This window comes from Geotrypetes seraphini, chromosome 13 (genome assembly GCF_902459505.1).
Source record: "Geotrypetes seraphini chromosome 13, aGeoSer1.1, whole genome shotgun sequence".
Lineage (NCBI taxonomy): Eukaryota > Metazoa > Chordata > Amphibia > Gymnophiona > Dermophiidae > Geotrypetes > Geotrypetes seraphini.
In genome coordinates, this window is record NC_047096.1 from 48672003 (window position 1) to 48697352 (window position 25350).

General features: G+C 45.2%; 1 protein-coding gene across 5 annotated transcripts in view; it reads left to right on the top strand.

Moving 5' to 3' along the window:
* The window catches only part of ARHGAP32 (Rho GTPase activating protein 32), a 786874-nt gene that overhangs the window by 165620 nt on the left and 595904 nt on the right, over positions 1 to 25350 (top strand). For all 5 annotated transcript variants that reach the window (XM_033918046.1, XM_033918043.1, XM_033918048.1 and 2 more), the window contains one exon: positions 25194 to 25240. The gene's annotated coding sequence lies outside the window, so the exon portion shown is untranslated. The remainder of the gene's footprint in view (positions 1 to 25193; positions 25241 to 25350) is intronic.

The window sequence follows — 25350 nt, forward strand, 5'->3', positions numbered from 1 at the left end:
ATCGCCAGACTTGATGGACCGAGGGTTTGATCCGGAGATGGTGCTTCTTATGTTCTTATGTGCGCTAAATATTAGCAAGCGCTAAACATGCGCTAAACGCTAACGCGTGCATGTTATCCTATGGATGCATTAGCGGTTATCACCCGCGTTGATTTTGTGCGCTTTGGCCGAATTCTTCAACAATAAAATCAATAATTTGAGATCCAAACTAACGGGCTCCAAAACCAACATTTCAAACTACCCAGTTGCCCAATACAAAGATGAACCTAGGGTAGATATGTCCTGGAACAATTTTACCACTCCATCCTGGCAACAATTCTGTAAACTCTATATGAAATACGTGGATTCCTATTGCAGATTAGACAGCTGCCCACCAAACATTATGAAAGTCTGCCCCAGTCACCTTCAAAGCCAACCTATACAATTGGCTTTCCTCCCTATTACTAATCGGCACATTCCCTGAGGATCTAGGCCAGATTCTGATCACACAGATTGTAAAAAATCCTAAGGAATCTATCAAGCTAACATCAAATTACAGACCTATTGTGAGTACCCCCTTATTCGTCAAGCTGATGGAAGGCTTGGTCAACCAAGAATTAGTAATGTATTTGGACAAATTTAGCATACTACAAGACAATCAGTCAGGTTTTCGATCTGGGTTTAGCACTGACATGGTCATTGCATCACTGCTAGATTTCCTTCATACCTTATTCAGTCAAGGCACAAGTGCACTAGTTCTGCAATTAGACTTAAGTAGTGCCTTCGATTTGGTCGATCATGCTATTCTGATTGACTGTCTGGAGTCAATTGGTCTTTCAGGCAATGAGTTGAAATGGTTCCAGGGTTTTTTGAGTAAAAGATCATATCAAGTCAATATCGACAACAAAGATTCCTGCAGCTAGGTAAACTCTTGCGGAGTCCCACAGGGCTCTCCTCTATCCCCTACATTGTTCAACATTTACCTTACCTCATTGGGGAACTTACTGCAAAACTTAAAAGTTAAATTCTATATCTATGCAGACGATATCACGATAGTTATTCCCCTTACTACCCTGACTTCTGAGACAATGAATCAACTATCATCTATTCTAAAGCAAATCGAATTATGGATGACCGAATTCAAATTGAAACTCAACTCAGACAAAACCATATTTTTCCTGGCAACCCCAAACGATAAAATTAAAGAAACATCAATCTTCTTGAATGGTCAGGTCTTCCCTATTGACCATTCCATAAAAATTCTGGGAGTGACTCTGGACCGCCACCTCACTCTTAAACGTTCACACAGATTTACTGGTTAGAAAATGCTTCTCGATACTATGGAAACTCAGAACCATCAGAAAATACTTTGATCCAGCATCGTTCCGCCTATTGGTTCAATCTTACATCTTGAGCATGCTCGATTATTGCAACATCATTTACTTAGGATCCTTCAAAAAAACCATTCTAAGACTCAGAGTTATTCAGAATTCAGCAGTTCGATTGATTTTTGGACTGAAGAAATGGGAACACATAAGTCCCTATTATCAAAAACTTCATTGGCTGCCCCTGGAAGCAAGAATTCTGTTTAAATTTTTCTGTCTTTGCTACAAATCAATATTTGGTCTGGCCCCCATGTACCTGGTTTCCCAATTTAATCTGGATAGTTCTATTAGGCTCACACGTAGAATTCATCTGCTCACCTATCTGACAATAAAGGCCTGCCACAACAAAAGACTCCTAGATAGAACGCTCGCCTTCCAGACAGGCAAATAGAATGATTGGCTGGGTAAAATTATCACGCATTCCTCATCCTACCTCAATTTTAGAAAATCTGTAAAAACGAATCTGTTTAATCGAATTGTAACCTAAGAACTTTTATAAACTTTCCTTTTCTTCCTTTCTGTAAGCTTGTATGCGATACCTTTGTATTGTGACCACTTCGCTGTTTGTCCAGCGCCTTTCGCTGTAAACTGCCTCGATTCATCATGGCTTATATTTGATAACATTATAGTGTAAAATCTTCACTGATTGTCCAGCACATCTTGTTGTATTCAATGACTTTGTATTGTGACCACTTCGCTGTTTGTCCAGCTCCTTTCGTTGTAAACTGCCTTGAATCATCATGGCTTATATTTGATAACAATGTAATGTAAACTCTTCGCTGAATGTCCAGCGAACTTTCATGGCTTTGGCGATATATAAGAATAAAATTATTATTATTAAATCCACTCTAAAATGCTTAACACGCCTTTGTAAAAGAGGGCCTTAGTGTATTGAGTGTTTATTTTGTAGCCTCTTCACCCACCACCCCCTTCTGCCCTCTTCAGCCCCATGCTGGTGCTGTGGTATAAACAAAACAAAAACGTCTTTTCCTCTCTTTGTTAGGTCCTAGCTCATTTTAGCTGTCTAATACCAGCTTTGGCAGGATATACATTTCAAATCTGACATCGCAGACAATCACAGAATAGAAAATAAAATTATTTTTTTCTGCCTTTTGTTGTCTAGTCATTTTGTTATTCAAATCATGTTGGTTCCAGGTTCTAGTTTTTGTATGTTTTCTGTTAACTCGCTTGCCAGGGACTCCTGCCCATTTGACATTTTCATCTTTCTCCTTTCTCCTATGAGCGTCAGAGCTTTTACCACAGCGTCCGGCAATTTAAAAAAAAACCCTAATGTGACTTGATAAAAGGGAGTCTAAATTTTTGGGAAGAGCTGGGCTAAAATGTCACCAATATTGAGCTGATGTTTGGTTTTCTGTGCGCAATGCAGAACCCAGCATGCCTCACAAGTTGTACTTTTACTGATGTTCTTTCACTCAAAATAAAATTTAGAACCTCCTCCCACATACACACTATAGGCTTAAAATATTTTATTTGCAATGCCATAGGCCCATAAAATTGCATAAAATCATCTTTCTGTTTTCAACGGGGAAACCCATGGAAGAAAATTAAGGCTGCGGGAACGGTGATAAAAACTGTGCTTCACTGTGGGGACGGTGAGGGGACGGGAACAAATTTTAGTCCCCGCATCACTCTCTAGTTGTTGACATGGGTTTTACTGGATTGGGGATATACACATGGCTAGCACTGGCCATACTAGTGGAAGTAGAAGAGCACCCTAGTATGAGATTATATACTGGACTGGTAGAGAGGAGATGGAGTGGGAGAAATGGATTGGTGTGGCAGAGGAAAGGACAGGGAGGCTAACTTGGAATAATGTCAGTGGTTGGTGACAGCATAAGAACTAACTGATGTACTGAGGCATGTGTTTTTAAGGACGAGAGACCACTTCATCAGGCGTGCATGTCACTGAGGCGATGTCTGTAAATATACATGCTGGGAAAATGGCATGAAGAGGATGAAGACCCCCCCCCCATGTGTACTCATGCTCCCTCAGCTCTTCTCAGATATATGATTTGACTCTACATATAATCCCTGTGAGCAGAATAAGCTTTAGTGAACTGAGGTTTTCACCTTGGCATCTCAGCTTGAGTCAATTTGGGTGGACAGTTTACATAGCTTTTTCCAAGGCACTCATGTCTCTGTGGTTTCCTCTCCAGACAGCCAACTCTGTTTTGCCTTTTTATCTACCTTGGAGGCAAAGTGAAAATGTAACTTTATCCACAGAATTTTTAATATTTTAGTTCAGCTGTTGTACTTGAGGAGATGGGATTTGATAAACCATTTTTCTGTGGCTACAAAGTGGTTTACTTATTATTTATATTTATTTATGTTATCGATTTCTATTCCACCTAAAAACTCAGTGGATAACAGTAAAAACATACATAAAATAAATATCAAACCACATGCAACAAAACAAATAAAGCAGTGTACTTTAAAGTCTAACACCACTGTGCTTATTTTGTACCTGGGGCAATGGAGGGTTCCGTGACATGCCTAGGTTCACAAGGAACTGTGATGAAACTTGAACCTGGTACTCCCTGGTTCTCAGGTCACCATCCTAACCATTAGGCCACTGTTCCTTAATTCAGTCCTGGAGTACCCCCTTGCCAGTCAGGTTTTCAAGATGTCCACAATGAATACGCATGAAAAAAATTTGCATAGAATGGAGGCAGTGTATGCAAATCAAGTTTATGCAAATTCAATGTGGATATCCTAAAAACCTGACTGGCGAGGGGGTACTCCAGGACCGAGTTGACAAACACTACATTAGGCTACTCCACCACTCCTACTTGGAGTAAAAGCGTGTGTGATGGGGGAGGGGGAAGGAATGTTTTTTTTTATCTGCATTGGCTGTTTGAATATGTAACCATTATAGAAGTTTATCCCAGGACAAGCAGGCAGCATATTCTCACATGTGGGTGACGTCATCTACGGAGCCCCAACGCGGACAGCTTTTCAAGCAAACTTGATTGAAGTTTCAAGCTTGCTATGCTGCACCACGCATGTGCATGCCTTCCACTAGAGGGCGCATCCCCACATCGTGGTCCTCAGTTCTGTTTCTTCCCCGCCGGGGAGCCAGAAGCCCTGTTGAGTTTTTGCTCCGTGCTATATTGCCTTCTGTCACCGCGGCTGGGTTGTTTTTCTTAGTCGCTGTGCTTTTTTTTGTTTTTCCTTTGATCGCGTAGTTGAAATCCGTCGAAAAAAAAATAAAAAAAATTTTCGTTCCAGGCTCCGGGGGCTCCCGGTAGTCGCAGCCGCGGGACCTCGTTCGTTCGCGGCCTTGTTTTTCGTTCATGTCCCGACCCTTGTCGGGCTTTAAAAAATGCACCCAGTGCGATCGGTTGCTTTCCATCACCGATCCCCACCGGTGGTGCCCTGTCTGCCTGGGTGCGGATCACCCGATGGACTCTTGCACTAGGTGCTCCACTTTTCAGCCTCGAGCGCTCCGCCATCGGCGCGCCCGCATGGCGGAGCTCTTCATTGTCGAACCCGCAGCGGGGAAGGCCTCGACGTCGGCCTTGGCCCCGGCCTTGACCTCGGCCTCGGCACCCTCGACCTCGCCGCAGATGTCTTCATCCTCGAAGCCTGCATCCTCGACGCCGAAGTCGGCCCCGGGTAAGTCCCCGCTTCCTTCCTTTGCTCCAGGGTCCTCTAAGACAGTGGTTCCCAACCCTGTCCTGGAGGAACACCAGGCCAATTGGGTTTTCAGGCTAGCCCTAATGAATATGCATGAAGCAAATTTGCATGCCTATCACTTCCATCATATGCAAATCTCTCTCATGCATATTCATTAGGGCTAGCCTGAAAACCCGATTGGCCTGGTGTTCCTCCAGGACAGGGTTGGGAATCACTGTTCTAAGAAGCCGTCCTCGGGCTCCTCGACGGGGGCGGGTGGGTCATCCTCGGCCCCGCCCCGGGCGTCGAAGTCGGGTGCTCCGTGGGAATACTCATTGCCGAGGTCGCCCTCGAGGGAGCACCCGCCGGCACCGGACATGCCGTCCATGATGGCCATTCCCGTGTTCCAGGACATGCTCCGAGCGCTTATCTCCTCGGAGCTGTCCTGTGCCCTGGCCCACCTGCGGCTGTCCTCGGCCCCGGCCTCGGCCCCGGTGGTTGTTCCTGCCTCGGCCCCGGCCTTGGCCTCGGTCTCGGCTATTGACCAGCCTGTACGGAGCGTGCGACCTCGGGACAAGGTGCGCCGGGTTCGCAGGATTTCTTCTTCCGAGTCCTCGACTGGGTCCTCTCGCGGGTCCTCGCCCTCAGGTCAACCTCGAGCGAAGCGCCGGTCCCAGAAGTCCAAGCGCCCTCGTGGGTCGCCTCGGAGATGCGGTCGTTCCTCGCCGACCCGGGAGGTGGAGGCTCTGAAAGTTTCGGAGCTCAGCCTTACTAATCCGCGGCTGTTCCATTCCCCTGCGGGGAAGGGATCGAGGGATTCCTCCCCGAGGAGGAGGAAGGCTTCGGTGCCCCGTACACCGGGGACTTCCCCGAGGGGCTCCTCGGGACTTCGGAGGTCTCCGACCCCGATGCGGTCCCTCGGGGGGGCTTCCTGGGGGTCGGAGGCTGGCACGGGTCGTGAGCCCAGATACTCACGCGAGGCTTCTCCGTCCTTCTTGGCGGCGTGGGCCTCTCGCTCCCCTTCCCCTCCCTCGAGGCCCTCCTCGTTTTCGAGGTTTGTGGTGGATATGGGGAAGGCTTTGGACCTGGACCTTTTGACGGGGTCACAGTATTCCAAAGAATTTTTGGAGGAGCAGGATTTGCCCTCCCCTCTGCGGGAGTCTCCACGCCTGCCCTTAAACAAGGTCCTGCAACAGACCTTCTTGCGGAATTTGGATTCCCCTTATGCGGTGCGGTGTCCCCTCAAAGATGGAATCGAATACTGCACGGTCCCCTGTAAGGGTTTCGAGAAGGCTCAGTTGTCCCACCAGTCTTTGCTGGTGGAGTCGTCGCTGAAGAAATCCCAGCCTTCTCGGGTGTCCGCAGTGGTTCCGCCCGGGCGTGAGGGGCGTACCCTGGATAACTTTGGGCGCCGCCTCTACCAAAATTCCATGATGGCGAATAGGGTACTTAACTACGCATTTACATTCACTTCGTACCTACGCCATCTGGTCAAGTCCATGCCCCGTTATCACGGGGTCATGGCCCGACTCTCATAAGGGGGACTTTGGCAAGCTCATGGATTCTCTGTCCCAGCTGCGCCTTTTCCTTTTCCATGCCACCTACGACACCTTTGAATTGACATCAAGGGTCTCCGCGTTCGCGGTGGCGATGCGCCGCTTAGCGTGGTTGCGCATTGTAGATATGGACCCCAATCTGCAGGAGCACCTGGCAAATTTGCCCTGCGTGGGCTCGGAGCTCTTCGATGAGTCCCCTGGAGGCGGCTACTAAACGCCTTTCCGAACATGAGCGCTCCTTCGCCTCCCTGGTCCGCCCCAAGGCGAAGACGTCGGCTCCAAAGCCATACCGTCCTCCACCGCGGCGCTATCCGCAGAAGTCTACGCCGGCTTTCTCCAGGCCTCCGCCCAGGCGGCCCCCTCAGCAGGCCAGGGCTCAACAACAGAAGCCTCAGGCGCAAGGGGCGTCCAAGCCGGCGCCGTCTTTTTGACGCTCTGAGCGGATGGGGTGGGCCCCCTCCGCGCTGTCTTCGACCCCGCTACCCATTGGGGGTCGGTTGAGGGCATTTCATCCTGCCTGGACTCTCATCACCTCCGATGCTTGGGTGCTCCGAGTCGTCTCGGAGGGTTACTCCCTCAACTTCAGGGAAATCCCGCCGGACAGTCCACCCGGCGCGTGTCCTTCCAACAGGTCGCAGCTCCCCCTGCTCCTTTCGGAGGCCAGGGCCTTGTTGGGTCTCCGGGCTGAGGAGCGGGTGCCCCCCGACCAGCGGGGGAAGGGTTTTTACTCCTGCTATTTTCTGGTCCCGAAAAAGACGGGGACTTACGCCCCATTTTGGACCTCCGGAGGCTCAACAAGTTCCTTGTCCGGGAGAAGTTCCGTATGCTATCTCTACCGGTCCTATACCCGCTGTTGGAAGACGGGGACTGGATGTGCTCCCTAGACCTGAAGGAAGCTTATACCCATGTTCCGGTGCATCCCGCCTTCCGCAAGTTTCTACGGTTCCAGGTGTGGGAGTTGCACCTTCAATACCGGGTCCTCCCCTTTGGCTTGGCTTCGTCCCCTCGAGTCTTCACGAAGTGTATGGTGTTGGTCGCGGCGGCCCTGCAGTCCCAGGGCCTGCAGGTCTTTCCCTACCTGGACGATTGGCTGATCAAGGCTCCGTCCAGGGAGGGGGTTATCTTAGCGACCCGACAGACTATCATCTTCCTTCAGCGTCTGGGGTTCGAAGTGAACTTTCCCAAGTCTCAATTGTGCCCTGCTCAATCCCTTCAGTTCATCGGGGCTGTGCTGGACATGGTTCGCCTCCGTTCGTTCCTCCCTCCTCCGCGGTTGGAGGCCCTTCTCCGCCTCAGTCGCCAGGTATCGCTGCTGCCCTCTGTATCGGCACAGCACCTGATGATTCTGCTGGGCCACATGGCCTCTACAGTTCATGTCACGCCGTTTGCCCGCTTGCACCTGAGGCTTCCTCAGTGGACGTTGGCCTCACAATGTCGTCAAGAGCGGGACCCGGTCTCCTCCCTTGTGACAGTGACTCCCTCCTTGAGATGCTCGCTCAGTTGGTGGACCAACTCTTCCAATCTTTCTGGGGGTTTGCTCTTTCTCGACCCTCCGCATCGCAAGGTCCTGACCACGGACTCCTCGGAGTACGCTTGGGGGGCTCATCTCGATGGTCTGCGGACTCAAGGCTTGTGGTCGGCGGAGGACCGTCTTTGTCACATCAATGTCTTGGAGCTTCGCGCCATTTTTCTGGCTGCTTGAGCTTTCTGCCACCTGTTACACGATCAGGTAGTCCTAGTGCGGATGGACAACCAGGTGGCAATGTACTATGTGAACAAGCAAGGGGGGACCGGCTCTTGGTCTCTGTGCCAGGAGGCCCTTCGCCTCTGGGAGTGGGCGGTTTCTCAGAACATCTTCCTTCGGGCGGTTTATATTCAGGGAGAGCGGAACTGTCTGGCGGACAAACTCAGTTGCCTCCTACAGCCGCACGAATGGTCGCTCAATTCACAGGTCCTGCACGAGATCTTCGACCGTTGGAGGACTCCTCAGGTGGATCTGTTTGCCTCTCCGGAGACTCACAAGCTCCCTCTCTATTGTTCTCGGATGTACTCCCCGGATCGTCTCGAGGCCGATGCCTTTCTTCTCGACTGGGGAGGGAGGTTCCTTTATGCGTTTCCTCCTTTCCCTCTGATCTTGAGAACGTTGGTACATCTCAAATCGACCAGAGCCACTATGATTCTTGTTGCGCCTCGTTGGCCTCGTCAACCCTGGTTTTCCCTACTTCTTCAACTCAGTGTCAGGGAGCCTCTGCTTCTGCCTGTGTTTCCCTCTCTGCTGTCTCAGAGTCGAGGTTCGCTGTTGCATCCCAATCTTCAGTCCTTACATCTGACGGCTTGGTTCCTTTCCCCCTGACTTCGGTTCCTATTTCTCAGTCTGTCAGGGAGGTTTTGGATGCTTCGCGCAAGGTCTCAACTTGGCTTTGCTATTCTCAGAAGTGGACCAGATTTTCATCCTGGTGTTCCTCGCATCGTCTGGATCCGAGCTCGGTTCCAGTGGCTTCGGTACTGGAATATTTGCTTCATTTATCTCAGTCTGGTCTGAAGACGACATCCATTCGGGTGCATCTTAGTGCTATTGCTGCTTTCCATCGGCACCTCGAGGGTAGGTCTCTCTCCCTTCATCCTCTGGTTACTCGTTTCATGAGGGGTCTTTTGAACGTTCATCCTCCTCTAAAGCCTCCTCCTGTGGTTTGGGATCTTAACGTGGTTCTGGCTCAACTGATGAAGCCTCCGTTTGAGCCTATTGATAAATCTCATCTCAAGTTCCTCACTTGGAAGGTGATCTTTCTGCTTGCGCTCACTTCCGCTCGACGGATTAGTGAGCTACAGGCTTTGGTTGCGGATCCTCCTTTTACTGTGTTTCATCATGACAAGGTGGTTCTCTGCACTCAACTGAAATTTTTGCCTAAGGTTGTGTCTGATTTCCATCTCAATCAGTCCATTGTTCTCCTGGTGTTTTTTCCGAAGCCCCACTCTCATCCTGGCGAGGTGGCGCTTCATACGCTTGACTGTAAGAGGGCGTTGGCTTTTTATCTTCAATGCACTCAGTCTCATCGGAGGGTTCCTCAATTGTTTTTGTCCTTCGACCCTAATCGGTTGGTACGTCCTGTTTCCAAGCGCACCTTGTCCAATTGGTTAGCTGCTTGTATCTCTTTTTGCTATGCTCAGGCTGGTCTCACGCTCCATGGTCGAGTCACGGGGCATAAGGTCCGGGCTATGGCAGCTTCTGTTGCTTTCCTCTGGTCTACACCTGTTGAGGACATCTGTAAGGCTGCCACTTGGTCTTCGGTTCATACTTTCACCTCCCACTACTGTCTGGATACTTTGTTCAGGAGCGACGGCCGGTTTGGCCAGTCGGTTTTGCGTAACCTGTTTTCCTAAATTGCCATCCTCCCACCTGCCCTTTTTTGGTTGGCTTGGAGGTCACCCACATGTGAGAATATGCTGCCTGCTTGTCCTGGGATAAAGCACAGTTACTTACCATAACAGGTGTTATCCAGGGACAGCAGGCAGATATTCTCACAACCCGCCCTCCTCCCCGGGGATGGCTTCTTTGCTGGATATGGAACTGAGGACCACGAGGTGGGGATGTGCCCTCTAGTGGAGGGAGAAGGCATGCACATGCGTGGTGCAGCATAGCAAGCTTGAAACTTCAATCAAGTTTGCTTGAAAAGCTGTCCGCGTTGGAGCTCCGTAGATGACGTCACCCACATGTGAGAATATCTGCCTGCTGTCCCTGGATAACACCTGTTACGGTTAGTAACTGTGCTTTATGGTATATCATTGTAGAGTTGCTGTCACAGTAGTCTGTTGTGGCTGTATCAGTTTCAGGAGAGATTGTGGCCAAGTGCAATAGTAGTCAGTCAGAAAGTGAAGAAAGACCACAGCTTCTACATGTTATTTAAGAATCCAGTTGTGTGGCTTGAAAAATGTTTTTAATTTTTTTACACAAATCAAACAAATTGGAAGCAAATCCCAGAGGGATAAACAACTAAACCTTTAAGAGTACGGACAAGTCCAAAAATGATTCAACCCGGAGTGTGTAAATGATGCAATGAACAATGTAATCTTCAAAGAAGTTTTTAATGACTTAAAATCAAGGACCCAACATGGTCTGTGTTTCGGCCCACGCAGGGGCCTGTCTGAGGGGTCACGGCAAAACACAATATCGTGAGAAGTAACTTCACTAGTGCTGAGCAGAATCGATTTTGTTAATACTGCAAATCAGCTGATGGCTGTGCTTGCCCTTGTGACAAGCTTTGACATTGAATATCTGATAAACAAAATCGCTTCTGATCATAACTAGTGAAGCTACTTCTAATGATATATGTGTTTTGCTGTGATGCCTGAGGCAGGCCTCTATACTACTTATATGTGGGCCGAAACAAGGACCATGTTGGGTCCTTGATTTTAAGTTATTGAAGACTACATTGTTCATCGCATCATTTGCACACCTGGGTTGATTTGTTTTTGGACTTGTCCCCACTCTTTGGCTTAGTCTTTTTGGTTTTTTTTGCATAAAGTACCCCAGTGGGGTAAGGGCACCATAATGCTTTTAGTATTCAGCAGGAGCAACCATCTTCAAGAGTGGTATTGAAAAAGTTACATGCTTGAGCTTCTGGGGTTTGGCCTGTTGCATTGAAAATTGCTTGTTCTAATAGAATTCATTAAAACCTTTTTTTGTTTCTGGTGACTTTAATCACCTTTTCCCAGAGTTGATCACAAAAGATACCTGTGTTTTTATTCTTATAATGCAGGTCTTATAATACAGATCGCTTATGATCAAACCACAGATTAATGCAGTAATTCAGTCTGCCTTTTTTGGCTATTAAGTAGATTAAAGCTTATTATATAGGCATTTGAGGATTTTGGAACAGTGTTACAAAGTTTGGTATAGTCCAGACTGGACTATTGAAATTTCCTTTATTTGGAGCTTTCACGAACCAATAGTAAGACCTTCCGCAGTATAGAATGCGGCAGCGAGACTGTTCAAGGGGCCTCTTCATTTCATCGTGTTTAACCTTGAGGCATTGCATTGGTTCCTGTTTTGTATAGGTTCAAATTTAAAACCTTACTTTTGATCCACGAGGCCTTATAAAGATGCCCCTTTTTATTTCACATCCGCTTTGAAGATTTATGGCCCAAATCAGCCCCTTTTTCTGAAGATATGCAACTGCTGTCTATATATCATCCATCCAGAGGGTGTGTTTCTTAGAGACTAGAAACTGTTCTTTTTCCAATGCTACACCCGGTGGAGTGGAATAAATTACCTAATCGGCTGAGACTAATGATGGGCATGGCAGTGTTTATGAAGCAGTTGAAAGCTATTTTATTCTCTCAGGCATTTGCATGAATTTTTGCACTGGTTACTCTAGCTTGGAGGCCAGACTTGAATGAGTTCCATGCAGTCCTCTGTTTTGTATTCAGGTCTTTCTGGCATAATTGTTTTAGGCTTTTAGTGGTATGCTTGTTTTTCACCCTTATTGATTTTTGTATTGATGTTGATGATCTTTATATTTGTTTTTGATTGTAATCTGCTTACATTTAACAGCGGGATATGTATTGGCCCGCTCACCCTCTATCACCCGCACACCTACCCCCTACCAATAACCAAACCACACTCTGCTTTTGGATAAATAGCCGCAGCTCTGTTTATTAACAAACAATTAATTTAACACACTCACATAACAAAAAACAGTTTCCCGAGCTACACCTTAAACATTACCAATAATATTCGGCCCCCGACCCTGCCATGCCAGCAAGGGTCTGGGGGGTGGCATGTCCCAACATGCCCCTTTAACCAGAGACACCAGAACCTGGGCACGGCTCCCTGCCGGCCCCCCGCTCATCTCCTGATAAGCTCCACCATACAGTAGCCCAGGATAACCGCCAACCCAAACTCAGCAACCTACCGCACCAGAAAAAAGGGGGTGTGAGGGTGGGCAGGAAAAGCCGCCTCGGAGGACCCAGGAAGTCGCTGGGTCCTCCGTGGTCCCGGCTTTATAGGCTAAGCTGCCTCCTGCCTTCCTAAGCCCGCCCACTCGCGCAGCGCGCTCGCCTCCATGGAAGGCAACGCGGGCCCTCCATCACCGCGTTACAGCCGCCCATTGAGACGAGGGCTCTCGGGCTCTCCTTTATAAAATGTAGATTCAAAATGTGCTAAATAAATTGCATAACCCAAACTAGATTTTCTAGTGTTTAACTTTCTAGAATGAACAGACAAATAATAAACAATCCCCACCTCATTCATACCGTTCATATTACTGTGTATACTCCTCACAGTTGTCACGCATTTTAATTTTTTCTTTCTATTTCTCTTAATCCAATGGGCTATGGTTAATTATTCTTGCAGTGATTGGTAACTGGTTGATGAATTTGTCCCACATAGAAATAAAAAATTCAGGGGTCCTTTTACTAAGGCGTGCTAGCCGATTTAGCGTGCGCTAAAAATTAGCGAGGGCTAAATGCTTAACACATTCATTATATCCTATGGACGCGTTAGTGCCACGTTAGCAATGTAGTGCGCGATAAATCGGCTACCACGCTTTAGTAAAAGGACTACTCAGTCTTTGATGCTTTGCTGTGTTAGAGGTTGGTCCTATTCATTTCTATCAATTTACTTGAATTATTTATTTTTTTTAAAAAAAATTATATTCCGCTCTATGAACATTTTTAGGTGGATTCCAACAAACATACATCATTTATAACAGACAAATGTATTAAAATAGCAATTACTAATAAACTTCAAAACACTTAGGGCCTGTTTTACAAAGCCGCGTTAGCGGCTGCTGCCCGGTAACGGCCCCGAAGCCCACAGAGATTTAAAGGGCTTCGGGGCTGTTGCCGCGTGGCTTTGTAAAACAGGCCCTTAAATTTAAAAAAAAAAGGAAAAAAATAAATCTAGAAATTCAGCACTGATATACCTCCCTAAACAAAAACATTTTCAACAAAATCTTGACATAGCCAACATCACCAGGCCCTTGCAGTTGCTCGGGTAATTGGCACCAAGCACGTAGAATATAGATGTCTTGTATTCTTTGCGGTGAATTTCGTGAACAGATGGGACCACCAAGGGCATTACTGTTCAAGGAATGTAAGTTCCATGTTGGCCGATAAATACAAAAGGAGTCTCACAAAACTGGAGATTTCCTGCCAGCCAATGTTTTAAAAACAAGTAGCAATGGTTTATAACAAATACGATACTCAATTGGCAACCAGTGCAATTCTTTAAGAACAGACGTGATGTGTTCAAATCCAGAAGGTCCAGTAATTAACCCTGCCACATAGTTCTGAGCAGCCTGTTAAGAGCTCAAATATTTCTTAGAAATACCTATTAGCAAGGAATTACAATATTGGTCAAAATGTGGAAAAAAACAGACTTTGAATAACCAGATGAAAATTAGAACTAGTTAAAATGGACTTCAAAATGTGCAAAAGCTTCAGCTTAAAAATGAATTTTTTAACAATATAAGAAACACGCACTTTCATCTTCAAAAAAGTATCCAAATATACTCCTAAAGTTTTAAGTGTACTTACAAATGAAATTGTCACTTCTTTAAATGTAACCAGTTTTGGAAAATCATGAATAACGTGATTTGAAAGCAAAATGATTTTCGTCTTTTTCACATTTAATTTGAGATGATTATCATACAGGCAATTACTGATCTTATCTAAAGAAAAATTCCAGAAATCCAACGTTTCAGTATGACTTGGCAAAATCTTAACTACAAACTGAATATCGTCAGCATAAAGACGATATTCAACTCCCAAAGATTTCAACACTGTGCAAAGTGGCAGGAGAAAAATATTAAATAATGATGCAGAAAGAGATGAACCCTGAGGAACACCATGTTTCATTAAAAAATACTCTTTAAATAATTTTTCCCATCTGACACACAAAAATAATGACCGTCCATAAAAGATTGAAACCAATTGAACACTGTACCAGAAATCCCAATTTTGCTCAGTCTATGCAATAAAATATCATGATTAACTGTATCAAATGCAGATGATACATCTAAGGACACTAAAACCAAACTATTACCGTACTTCTATCATACCCAGTACATAGAGACAAGTAATGATTCTGTGTCATGATCGTCCCTGAAGCCAAATTGGAATTTATCCAGAATCCGATTTTCAGTCAGAAATTCAGTTAACTGAAGAAGAACACTTCTCAACAATCTTAGCCAAAAAAGGTAGATTGGAGATGGGATGGTAATTGTTCACATTTGACATATTCAGAATTAGACTCTTTATTAAGCAAGTAACCACTTCTTTTGTCAATGCCTGTGGCATAAATCTTTTTACAAAGATCTTATTCACAATCTCACAAATCACATTTAAAGTGACATCCTTTAAACTCTTTACCAATGAAGGATGACACACATTGAGTGGACAATATGAATTACTCACACTTTTTAATAAGGAAGACGCTTGTTCATAATTCAAAACACTGAACTCAGGCCAAGTAATATATGTGGTGGGTACCAGTTGTGTGTTTGATGGAGAAAACACCCCCTCAAAATGAGACATAATTTTCTCAACTAAACCCATAGCCATATTGTGCACAGTCAACAAACTCTCAGCACTCTTATTTAAGATGTCCTTGGTAGTTAATTTGGCTACAGTCTTAAACAACCCCTTTGTTTGAGAAGGAGATTCCTCAAATCTCTTATATTTATTTAATTTTCTATACCATTCTCCCAGGGGAGTTCAGAATGGTTTACATTAATTTATTCAGGTACTCAAACATTTCTCCCTGTCTGCCCCAGTGGACTCACAATTTATTTAATATACCTGGGGGAATGGGGGGATTAAGTGACTTGCCCAGGGTCACAAGGAGCAGCATGGGTTTGAACCCACAACCCCAGGGTACTAAAGCTGTAACTTTAACCACTGTACCACAAACTCTTTTTTTGTCTCTAAAACTTTAAAACAATAAGTTTGCTGACACACTTTACAAGCATCCAAATTCGGTAGACAGGGCGTTCTACTCCGCTCTCTTTCTGCCTTCCTAACTACCCGTTTATTCATCGTTATACCAAGGTGCAAAATTATTTCTAAACAGAATCACATATTTCTTTGGAGCTATAAAGAAGTTTCCAAATTTCAATTGCTTCATCAGGGGTTTTACCAGAAAACTTGAGATTCTTATCTCTAAGGATAGTTTCTAAAGCCCCTATCTCAAACTGGGAATGTCTTTCAATCACCAGCATTTCCTTTCAGAACAACTCCAACTGAACAATATAAAAAAATGATCTGTCCAGGGTAAAGTATCTTCTATCGACAGAAAATAAGACATTCATATTAGCTGCATCCACAAAAAATAGATCCAACCCAACATGTCCAAAATATTTTTTAAAAATCCATCACTTAAGCATCTGCCCTATCTATATGCAGATTAAAATCACCAAGAATAACTTTTATTTGGGGGAAACTCAAACGTTCAAAATTACATGAATTATTAATTAAAGACTAACATCTAGTGGTTTTCTCTATTTACTTTTGCTTCCTGCCACATTGATGCATAGCTAAATTATTTTTTTTATAATGTTTTTCACAATGTACTGTATTGTGTTGTTTGATAATACTACTAATAAGTGTTTCATTAAATTGTACATGGATACTGATAATATACAATATTACTAAATGTAAGGAGTTCCAGCTGCCCTTTGCAGAATTCCCCAAAGCTGGTGCAGTACTTGAAATTCAGATTGGTCACTGTCAGCCAACTGGATTGATGAACCTTGGTTTGGCTTAGCAAGGCTTTTAATAGTTCACTAGTCATTAAGCCCGTTACATTAACGGGTGCTAGAATACTGTTCACCCTCTATGTTGCCCCTTCCATTCACTGCCCTCTCTTCTCTTTCCATCCAGTGCCCTCTCTCTCTCTGTCCCATATGGCCTCTCTCCATCTCCTCCTTCCTTTTGCCTTGGTCTGGCATACCTTCCTCCTTCCCTCCAAGCCATTCTCTCCCCCTCTGCTCCCTTTCCTCATTTAACTACTTCATTGGTCAGCAGCAGCATTCACAATTCATTGCTGTTGCTGGCTTCAGGTCTTTCTCTCTGGCAGGTCTTGTCTTCATGAAAACAGGAAGTAGGCAGGACCGGCCAGAGAGGAAGTCCTGAAGCCAGCAACAGCAGTGAATTGTAAACACTGCTGCTGCCTGAAGCACCCGAGGCAGACGCTTCTCTCCCCTCTCAGCCCAACCCCCGCTGACTCTGCGACCCCCCCAGCAAGATGACTTTAATATCAAACCTCCCTCCAGCGTTGGCAGCCGCAGCACGCTAAACAGGCTGCTTCGGCTTTCTTCTGCCGTTGAGTCTCTCTGTCGCGTCATTGATGAAGTCATCAGTGACGCGGCAGAGGGACTCAACTGCAGGAGAAAGTCGCGAAGCAGCCTGTTTAACGTGCAGCGACTGCCAACGCTGGAGGGATGTTTGTACCGGTGCAGAAGCGATATGTCTCTCCCCCTCCAGTACCTGTGCAGCACTTTGCTGCGGCGCATCCTCCCATCCTGAGTCGGCCACAGCGCTCGAGTCTGTTTCTCCCGCTTTGTCTAGCCGCCGCATACGCACTCTGGCCACGGACCTACAGATCACGGATCAGGGATTACAGATCACGCAGGTCTGAGTGCGCATGCGCGGCTAGCGTTTTATTATATAGGATTTACAGTAGACTAGGAAGAGATTTCATGCTTTGCCTAGGATTTAGAGAAGTAGGTATCTGAGGTAAGATTTCAAAATGCCAAGTGCCCTAGTCATCTTGTTTCCTTAATTATATCTCATTTCAGCTGGGTTCTCTGGATGGACAATGAGGGTCATCAGCCATGTCCTAGAAAGCTAGCCTTTGCCACCTGCAATGGAGAGAGAAAACAATACATGAGTGCCAATATCCCTAGCGTTATTGGGATTGACATATCACAGCATTAATGATCCCAGAGCTTCGCAGGGCTGTTTGTTTCATGTAGAGGGAGTCATCTGAGGAGAGTAAAAAAGCAGATTAGTGACTAAGGTTGTGGGTAGGTGAAGTGAACTCACCTAGCAGCCATTTTTTTGTGATCTTGCCACTCTCAAAGCAATCGTGTATGTCAGATTGTGAGAGGAAGCTGGGTAGCAGGCATACACATCAGTCGTGGTGGAGGCATTACTGATCACCTGCATATTGAGGGAATGGTAAGACTTGTGATAGTCTGATGGTAATCAGTATGCAGTAAGGGCTAAATTCTGTAAAGGACGTCTGAAAGTTAGATGTCGTTTAGATGTCCAGCAGGAGAATGCTGAGCGCGATTGTATAATGCATAGACATACTATAGAAAATCGCGCTCAGTGCCGCTCAGCAAGTCTAGACGTGTCTAAAAAGTTAGATGTGCTTTACAGAATCGCCTTATAGGCATCACATAGATATCTTCACAATGCCTATAATGTTATTGCTTCTCATTATTATGACATCATTAAATGGTGATTTTATGCTGTTTTTCATTAAAATTGTATGCAAATTGCTTTCACCTGTATTATATTTTATTTATCATTTAATCATTTTTTTAAATTTTGCTTCTGGCACAGGGAGCAGAGTGGGATTGAACCAACAACATCAGGGTGCTAAGGCTGTAGCTCTAACCATTATTGCACCATACACACTTAGGTAGTAAACTGCATGTCAAAGCCAAGCTTATATCCTCTTGATTTACAAGCAATCATTTCTCTAGGATATAAATATCAAACATGTACCGTCAACACTTGTTCAGTTCTTCTTTTGGCCTCTATGTTCCTCAAAGTTCATGAGAAAAAAAAAATATATATGTATTGAATATGAAATCCTCTATTTTTTTGTAAGAGGACTGCTTGCAAAAGCAGATCTACTTTTGAGTGTGTGTTGGGCACTAGATAGGCTTCAGTTAGATGGACGTGACTTGAGGCATCCGCATATAGGTGAATGGGGCTTTTATTTTTTTGATGTTTAATAATGCATTACTTAAGCAAAGCACATGAAAAAAAAATATATTGCATACTAAAGCTTCTATTTTTGGGGCTAAAGAGGACTCCAGGTTGATATTAAGGTCAAAATATGTTTAATAATGCATTACTCAAGCAAAGCACATAAAAAAAAATTATATTGCATGCTAAACCTCATTTCCAAAAGGTTAAGAAAAGAAAAAGAGAGACACTACTCACAATGGCTTTGTTTCAGAAAAAGTGGGTGTGTTTGAAGCACATTAATATGTACCGAGATGGATTTGAACCCATGACATTTGAAAGATAGCAGCAGTGCCTTGAGCTACAGGTGCTTTCTTTTAGGCATGGATTCCTACATTGTGAGATGGTACCTTAGGACAGTGTATCTCAAACTGTGTGCCCCCTGAGATTCCAAGTGTGCTGCAGCACACTGAGGAGGAAGAGAGGTGCCTGCCAGCTGACTTCCCTACGCAGTACTGCGCCAGCACTGCCTGATTCGCTGAAGGCTTGCATGTTTCCCCCTTCTCTCTAGCTTCCTCCGGCTTCCCAAGGCCTCCTGGTCTTACCTTTAAAGCTAATTACAACAGCCTGCAGAGGATCACCAGTAGGTAAAATGATTTTATTTTCAATATAGTGATTGAAATGTGTCAGTTTTGAGAATTTATATCTGGTGTGTATATTGTGTGTAAATGAAAAATGAATGGAAAAAATTGCATTACAATTAGTAAAGGGGATGGGATCTGGGGCAGAGCTTGGGCGGGCCTAAGGAGGTTTGTAGTTGAGGTATTCAGTTGATATTTGTTAGACTTAGGGGGTACTTAGCTTGAAGTAGTTGAGAACCACTGCTATAGGCAATCAGCTGGCGCCAGTGCCTCTCCTTCTCTCCGGCCCTCTTCCCTGCTGGCTCCCCCTACTGGCATCTCAGGGCCCATTTAGAAGGCCTCTGCACATGCGTGGACATCGATGTGATGATGTCACGTATAGGCGTGATGTCATCATGGCGACGTCCGTGCACTTCTGGGTGCCTCAAGCCATGCCACTATCTTTAGTGTGTCCCGGCTCAAGAAAGTTCGAGGCACTGCCTTAGGACATCATAAACCATCTCAGGGTAAAAATAAGTTTCCCTCTGGACGCTGGAAAGGGCAGAGTGCAAATATAAATGACAAAGTCCACAATCTATACTTTCTTATGAGACCAAAAAGAAGCTGTTAAGGTACTAGTAGGGGGTGGAGGGATTTGAACCCATGACCTATGGAAGGAGTGGCTTTAACCAATGAGCCACAGGAGCTTTTGTTTAGGGAGGGGTTCCTATTATTTTTTAGTGGCATTCTGCCATCTAGGTGCATATTGATGATATCAAGATTGTGCATCAGACACATCCACTTCTTCTGAAGCACAGCCATTGTGAGTAGTGTCTCTTTTTCTTTTCTTAACCTTTTGGAAATGAGGTTTAGTATGCAATATATATATATATATATATATATATATATATATATATATATATATATATATACTAGTCTTTAAGCCCGTTACATTAATGGGTGCTAGAATAGATGTGTCTGTCTGTCTGTGTTTCTTTCTCTCTCTCTCTCCTTGGCCGCTGTCTGTATCCTTCTGTCTCCCCCCCCTGAGCAAAGCTATCTGCCCCCAGGACACACCTCCCCCCCAAAGCAGGCTCCTTCCCTCTCCCTAACTGTCTCTCCATGGCCCTCTTCTGTCTCCTCCCCCCCCCCCCGAGCAAAGCTGTCTGTCCCCAGCACACCTCCCCCCAAAGCAGCCCCCTTTCCCTCTCCCTATCTCTCCATGGCCCCTTCTGTCTCCCCCCAGCACACCCCTCCCCCCAAAGCAGCCCCCTTTCCCTCTCCCTATCCATGGCCCTTTCTGTCTTCCCCCAGCACACCCCTCCCCCCAAAGCAGTCCCCTTTCCCTTTCCCCCTGGCTCCCGGTATTGATTCCCTTCTTACCCTCCCAACATCCAGGCGTCTTCCAGCCTGCTCCTCTTCACCAAAGCAGCCTGCGATCGTGGTGGCCGGCTTTAGCGAACCTCGCAGGCTGCTCTCCAACTCGGTAGCACGTTCCCTCTGACGCGATCCTGTGCGTCAGAGGGAGCGTGCTACTGAAGCTGGAGAGCGGCCTGCGAGGTTCTTTAAAGCCAGCCACGATCGCAGGCTGCTCTGAAGAGGAGGATCAGCGGCGGCAGCGGCGAGTGAGGGCGGGAGGTGACACGGCGACTCCTTCTTCTGCACAGAGGTGGAGAGCGGCTTGCGAGGTTCGCTACAGCGGCTGGCGAACCTCAGCAGGCCGCTTTGAAGAGGAGCGGGAAGGAGGAGTCGCTGGTGTCTTCTGCACAGTCACGCGTAGGCGCCGTGAGGACTGGCACAGAAGCACACCTAACGGCGCCACCGCTCATGAATTTTCAAGAGCGCATGCGCCTCTAGCATTTTATTATTATTGATTTTTTTTTTCCATGTGCTTTGCTTAAGTAATGCGTTATTAAACATATTTTAAGCTTAATCAACCTGGAGTCCTCTATACCTCCAAAATAAAAGCGCCGTTCATCTATAAACGGACACCTACGGTACGCCTAAGTGACGCCTGTCACGTCCACCTAACTGTGTCTCACTAGCGCCCAACTCGCGCTCAAAAGTAGACCTGGTTTTACAATGCCTACATTTTAGGCGTTAGGTAGACACGTTCGGGTGTTGATCGTCATGCAATTCTGTAAATAGGCATCCAAATTGAAGGCACTCACATGCCATGCTATGCCTAGTTTTTCCAATAGATGTCCACGAAATTGTGGACGTCTATTTTGAGAATTGCGTCCATCGTTTGGATGTCTAAGTTCCAATTAATGCTTGTTAAAGTCATTACAGTACTCCCCCGAAATTGGCGGGGGTTCCATTCCAAGAACATCCGGGAATTTTGAAAAACCGCAAATACGGTTTTTCAGCTGATCAAAGGCAGGAGAGGGCAGCTGGGGTGCCGACGGGTGCTTAAATTATACTTATGAAGCTGGGCATATTTTCTGACTGCCTGTTCCTGGTACTAAAGTCATGGTTACACTAATCAGGTGCTGCTTTGGTTCGCCAGATAGTGTGTCAAAGCAGCTCCTGATTGGTGTAACCATGACTTTAGTATCAGGAACAGGCAGTCAGAAAATACAGCAAATTACTGAGTCCGCGATTTGTGAACTGCAAATTCGCAGAGGTTTACTGTAATTGGATTTATTATCCACTTTATTTGGATGCCTAAGTTGATGGATGTTCAAATTGTGGGTGCCTAAAGTCAGATGTCCTTTACAGAATCTGGCCCTAAGTGTCATCTAGCACCAAGGGGATGCGTGCCAGCTCATAGCATTCTGTCTTAGTTTGCTGTTACCACTGTTCTTGTTCAGGGAAGAGAATGTATTGAGTGCCTGTCTGAGAAAGGCCTATAGAAATTGAGGTGGCAAAAAAATGTGTTAATTAAGGTTTCCATATGTCTGGATTTACCCAGACATGTCCTCTTTTTAGGTGACCAGATGGTTTTCTAAAACCCAGCAGATCACCCTAAATTGTTTGGTTTTTTTTTAACCTTTGGATGGGTAACAGAGGTCACCTGTGGTGGGAGCCACATCAATCACGGTCCTGCTGCAGGTACCAGTGGTCCAGGGATATGAGCTCTTGATGTGAGCCGCTGGAGGCTCATTTGGTGCTGTCTGGAGGTAGCAGGAAAGGCCCTAGCTCTACCTGAGCTTGGGGCTGCGTCTGGAGGATGTCCATTCATGCATGTGATGTCGTTGCGTTCGTGCATGTTTGGAAGGCTTCCAGACATAGCTCTGAGCTCAGGCAGAGCCGAGGCCTTTCCTGCTACTTCCAGGCAGCATCAAACAAGCCTCCAGCACCAAACAAGCCTCCAGAAGCTCACAACAGGAGTTCCTACCCTTGGATGACTGGTACCCACGGTGGGACTGCTATTGACACAACTCCCACCCATGGGTGACCCCCCTCCCTACTGCCATCGGAGAGGTACCCACCCCATGGGGGAGGGAGGGAAAGAGAGGAAACGAGGTATGTTTGGGGGTGGAGCTGGGATGGGGTGGGGTGGGGCTGGAAAAGAGGCCAAGTGTCCTCTTTTTTTGTTTAAGAAATATGGTAACCCTGCTGTTTATAGAAAATGTCCTAACTGCATAGTTGCTGGTACCACCCCCCACTCTTTGCCCCAAACACACCCCTTTTCACATGACTTACTGCACATGCGTTTGCCTATTTTCCTGTTCTAAAATATGGTTGAACATTTTTCCAACGTTTTTGGGTGGCGAGATGTAATTTTCGGGTTTGCAAATAGGCTATCTTAGTGATGGGCGGGCAGCTTGAATTGACTTGTGGTCATATTAGATTCATCTAACATCAAGAATTTGTTTGAAAAACTGTCTTTTAAAAGAGACCCTGGGGAATATGAAAAAAAAAAAAAAAGTAGTGATGAGAAGGCATATATTTAGAGTTTGCTGGATAGCTCACGGAGATTTTGAAATTGTCATAGTAACTGGAACTGCAGTACTGGATGTGAGCCAAGGCTTAGAGTGACTCAGAGCTAAAAATGTGGGTGTCAGAGAGGGGAATATGTTTGCTGTGTTTTTCTTTGAAGATGTATCATGACTATAGCTTACCTTTTTTTTAAAAAAAAAAATTCAAGATGTGTCAGACCTCTTATGAATGTACTTTGCTTCCTTAAAAAAAAGTAAAAAAGAGATTCAGTAATACTGACTAATTATTTTTTCAAATTTAGTTAGAATTTTAATAGTGAATGAAATTCTTGGACTCAAAGCCTAGCTTGGAGAGCTTATGTAGGTGACACATCATACAGGGCATTCGACCAATGTTTCCCATTCAGAGCAATAATATCTACACTGCTTATGGTGCCTCATAGGCGTAATTGAATTGCTTTGAAGGGGTGCTAAGATTTTGGGCTAGGTGCTTGCAGTTTTTCTTCTTCTAGCTTTGCAGCTGTGTGTTTGAATTTTGTTTGCAACAGCAAGATCCTAAAAATTGAAATGTCAGGAATGGGAGTGGGCAATCAAGGTAGTTTATGCTATAATGTAGATCCTTTTAACACTGACATTTGACATTCGACATCAGATTGGAAGGTTTGCAACTGATTTTCAAAACGATGTAAACAGCCAGGAGAAGCTGCTGGTTGTTTAAATCGCCTGTCTGAGACTAACCAGGCATTTTCAGCTGAACTTAACCAGAAAGAGCCTGATTTTATAAAGGGCGCTTCCCTCCTAGGTACCACTCGGCACGGTTGTCAAACAACCGCTAGGTATCATTTTACAGAATCACGCCTACTGGCACCTAACAACTTAGGCATCGCTAGGCATCCTAATGGCAGGTGCAGGTACACTAAGCCAGAGTTTTAATGGCCTAATTTATCAGTGCCTACCTTAAATACCTAATGGATGCCTAAGTTGTACCACACCTATGTGCTTCCCCTAACTACTTTTCAGGTAGGCATTGTTAGGTTCCGGTAGGTACCTAGACTTGGGTGTCAGGTGCCATGCTGAATTCCATTTGCAACTTCAATTAATAATAATAACTTTATTCTTCTATACCGCCATAGTCAGATGACTTCTAGGCGGTTCACATCGAAGAGGGCTGGACAGTCAGTGAATTACAGAATACAAAAAGTGAGGGTACAACTTATTACACAAGAAATAGATGAGAGGAAAATATGGATCTCAAGTATGCAACCCAGAAAATATGGATCTCAAGTATGCAACCCAGAAAATATGGATCTCAAGTATGCAAAAAGTGAGGAACAACATGTTACTCAAGAAATAGACAGAAGGGAAATATAAATTTATAAGTTTAGTGAGGCTTTTATGGCATTTTTAATTAAGATGCCAATTAAAGTCAATTTACTAATTTGGAGTTGCATGCGGGATTTGGCTAGATGCTGCTAGACATCTCCATTTAGGGTGTCTAGAAGCGCCTAACTTAAATGCTGTTTATAGAATTTCCATGAAATTGTGGAGGTGCCTATAAAGTGACAACCACATCCTTTGGATGTCCATGTGCCAATTATTGCTCATTAAGACCTTTAAGTGGCTCATTAACCACTTAGTTTGGACGCCTAAGTCCCGCTCAGCCTTAGGCGGAACTTTGGAATCAGGGCCTAAATAGGCAGGCTTGCCTGCCTTCGGGACTTTATAGACCAGCAGGAGAAATGCCATTAACCAACTTTTGTTGCTTTTTTTTCTGTGCCCTCCTAGGTGTACTGTCTTTTTATTTCAGATGTGGTGCCCAGATTGGCGCATGGTATTCTGTGTGGACCACTCTGGATTTATTCAGTAACATAAATGTACTGCTTTCTGTTTGCTTGTGAATTCTTTCTGTTTTCCTAATATCCTGCATTCCACTACTCCACTAGCACCCCATAATGTTTCAATTAAACTGTATATACATTGAGAAGAGAGGGTTACCATGGGGTGAAAATATATAGCCCACTTGTGACAGATGTGACAAACTGAGTTCTTAGTCATCATTAGATGATATCATCACCCAATCAGCATGGGCAAGTGTAGGAGGAAATGGTTTACGTCTTTTTTTTTCGTATTGTACCTGTCGTGCTATTTATTTCACTTCACAGTATACAAGCATATCTTAATTCCAGATTTTTATGTTTTTCTTCTCTCATTCAGCACTGCCAGGGTGTATATGGGGTTGAAATAGGCGATTAAAGTTAGAGGTAAGAAAACTTCTTAATTTTTGGGATAATAGTCTTAACTTGTTCTGATATCGTGATGCATACCTAAATGAATAGTTCTTGAAAATATATGTCACCAAATAGCAGGACAA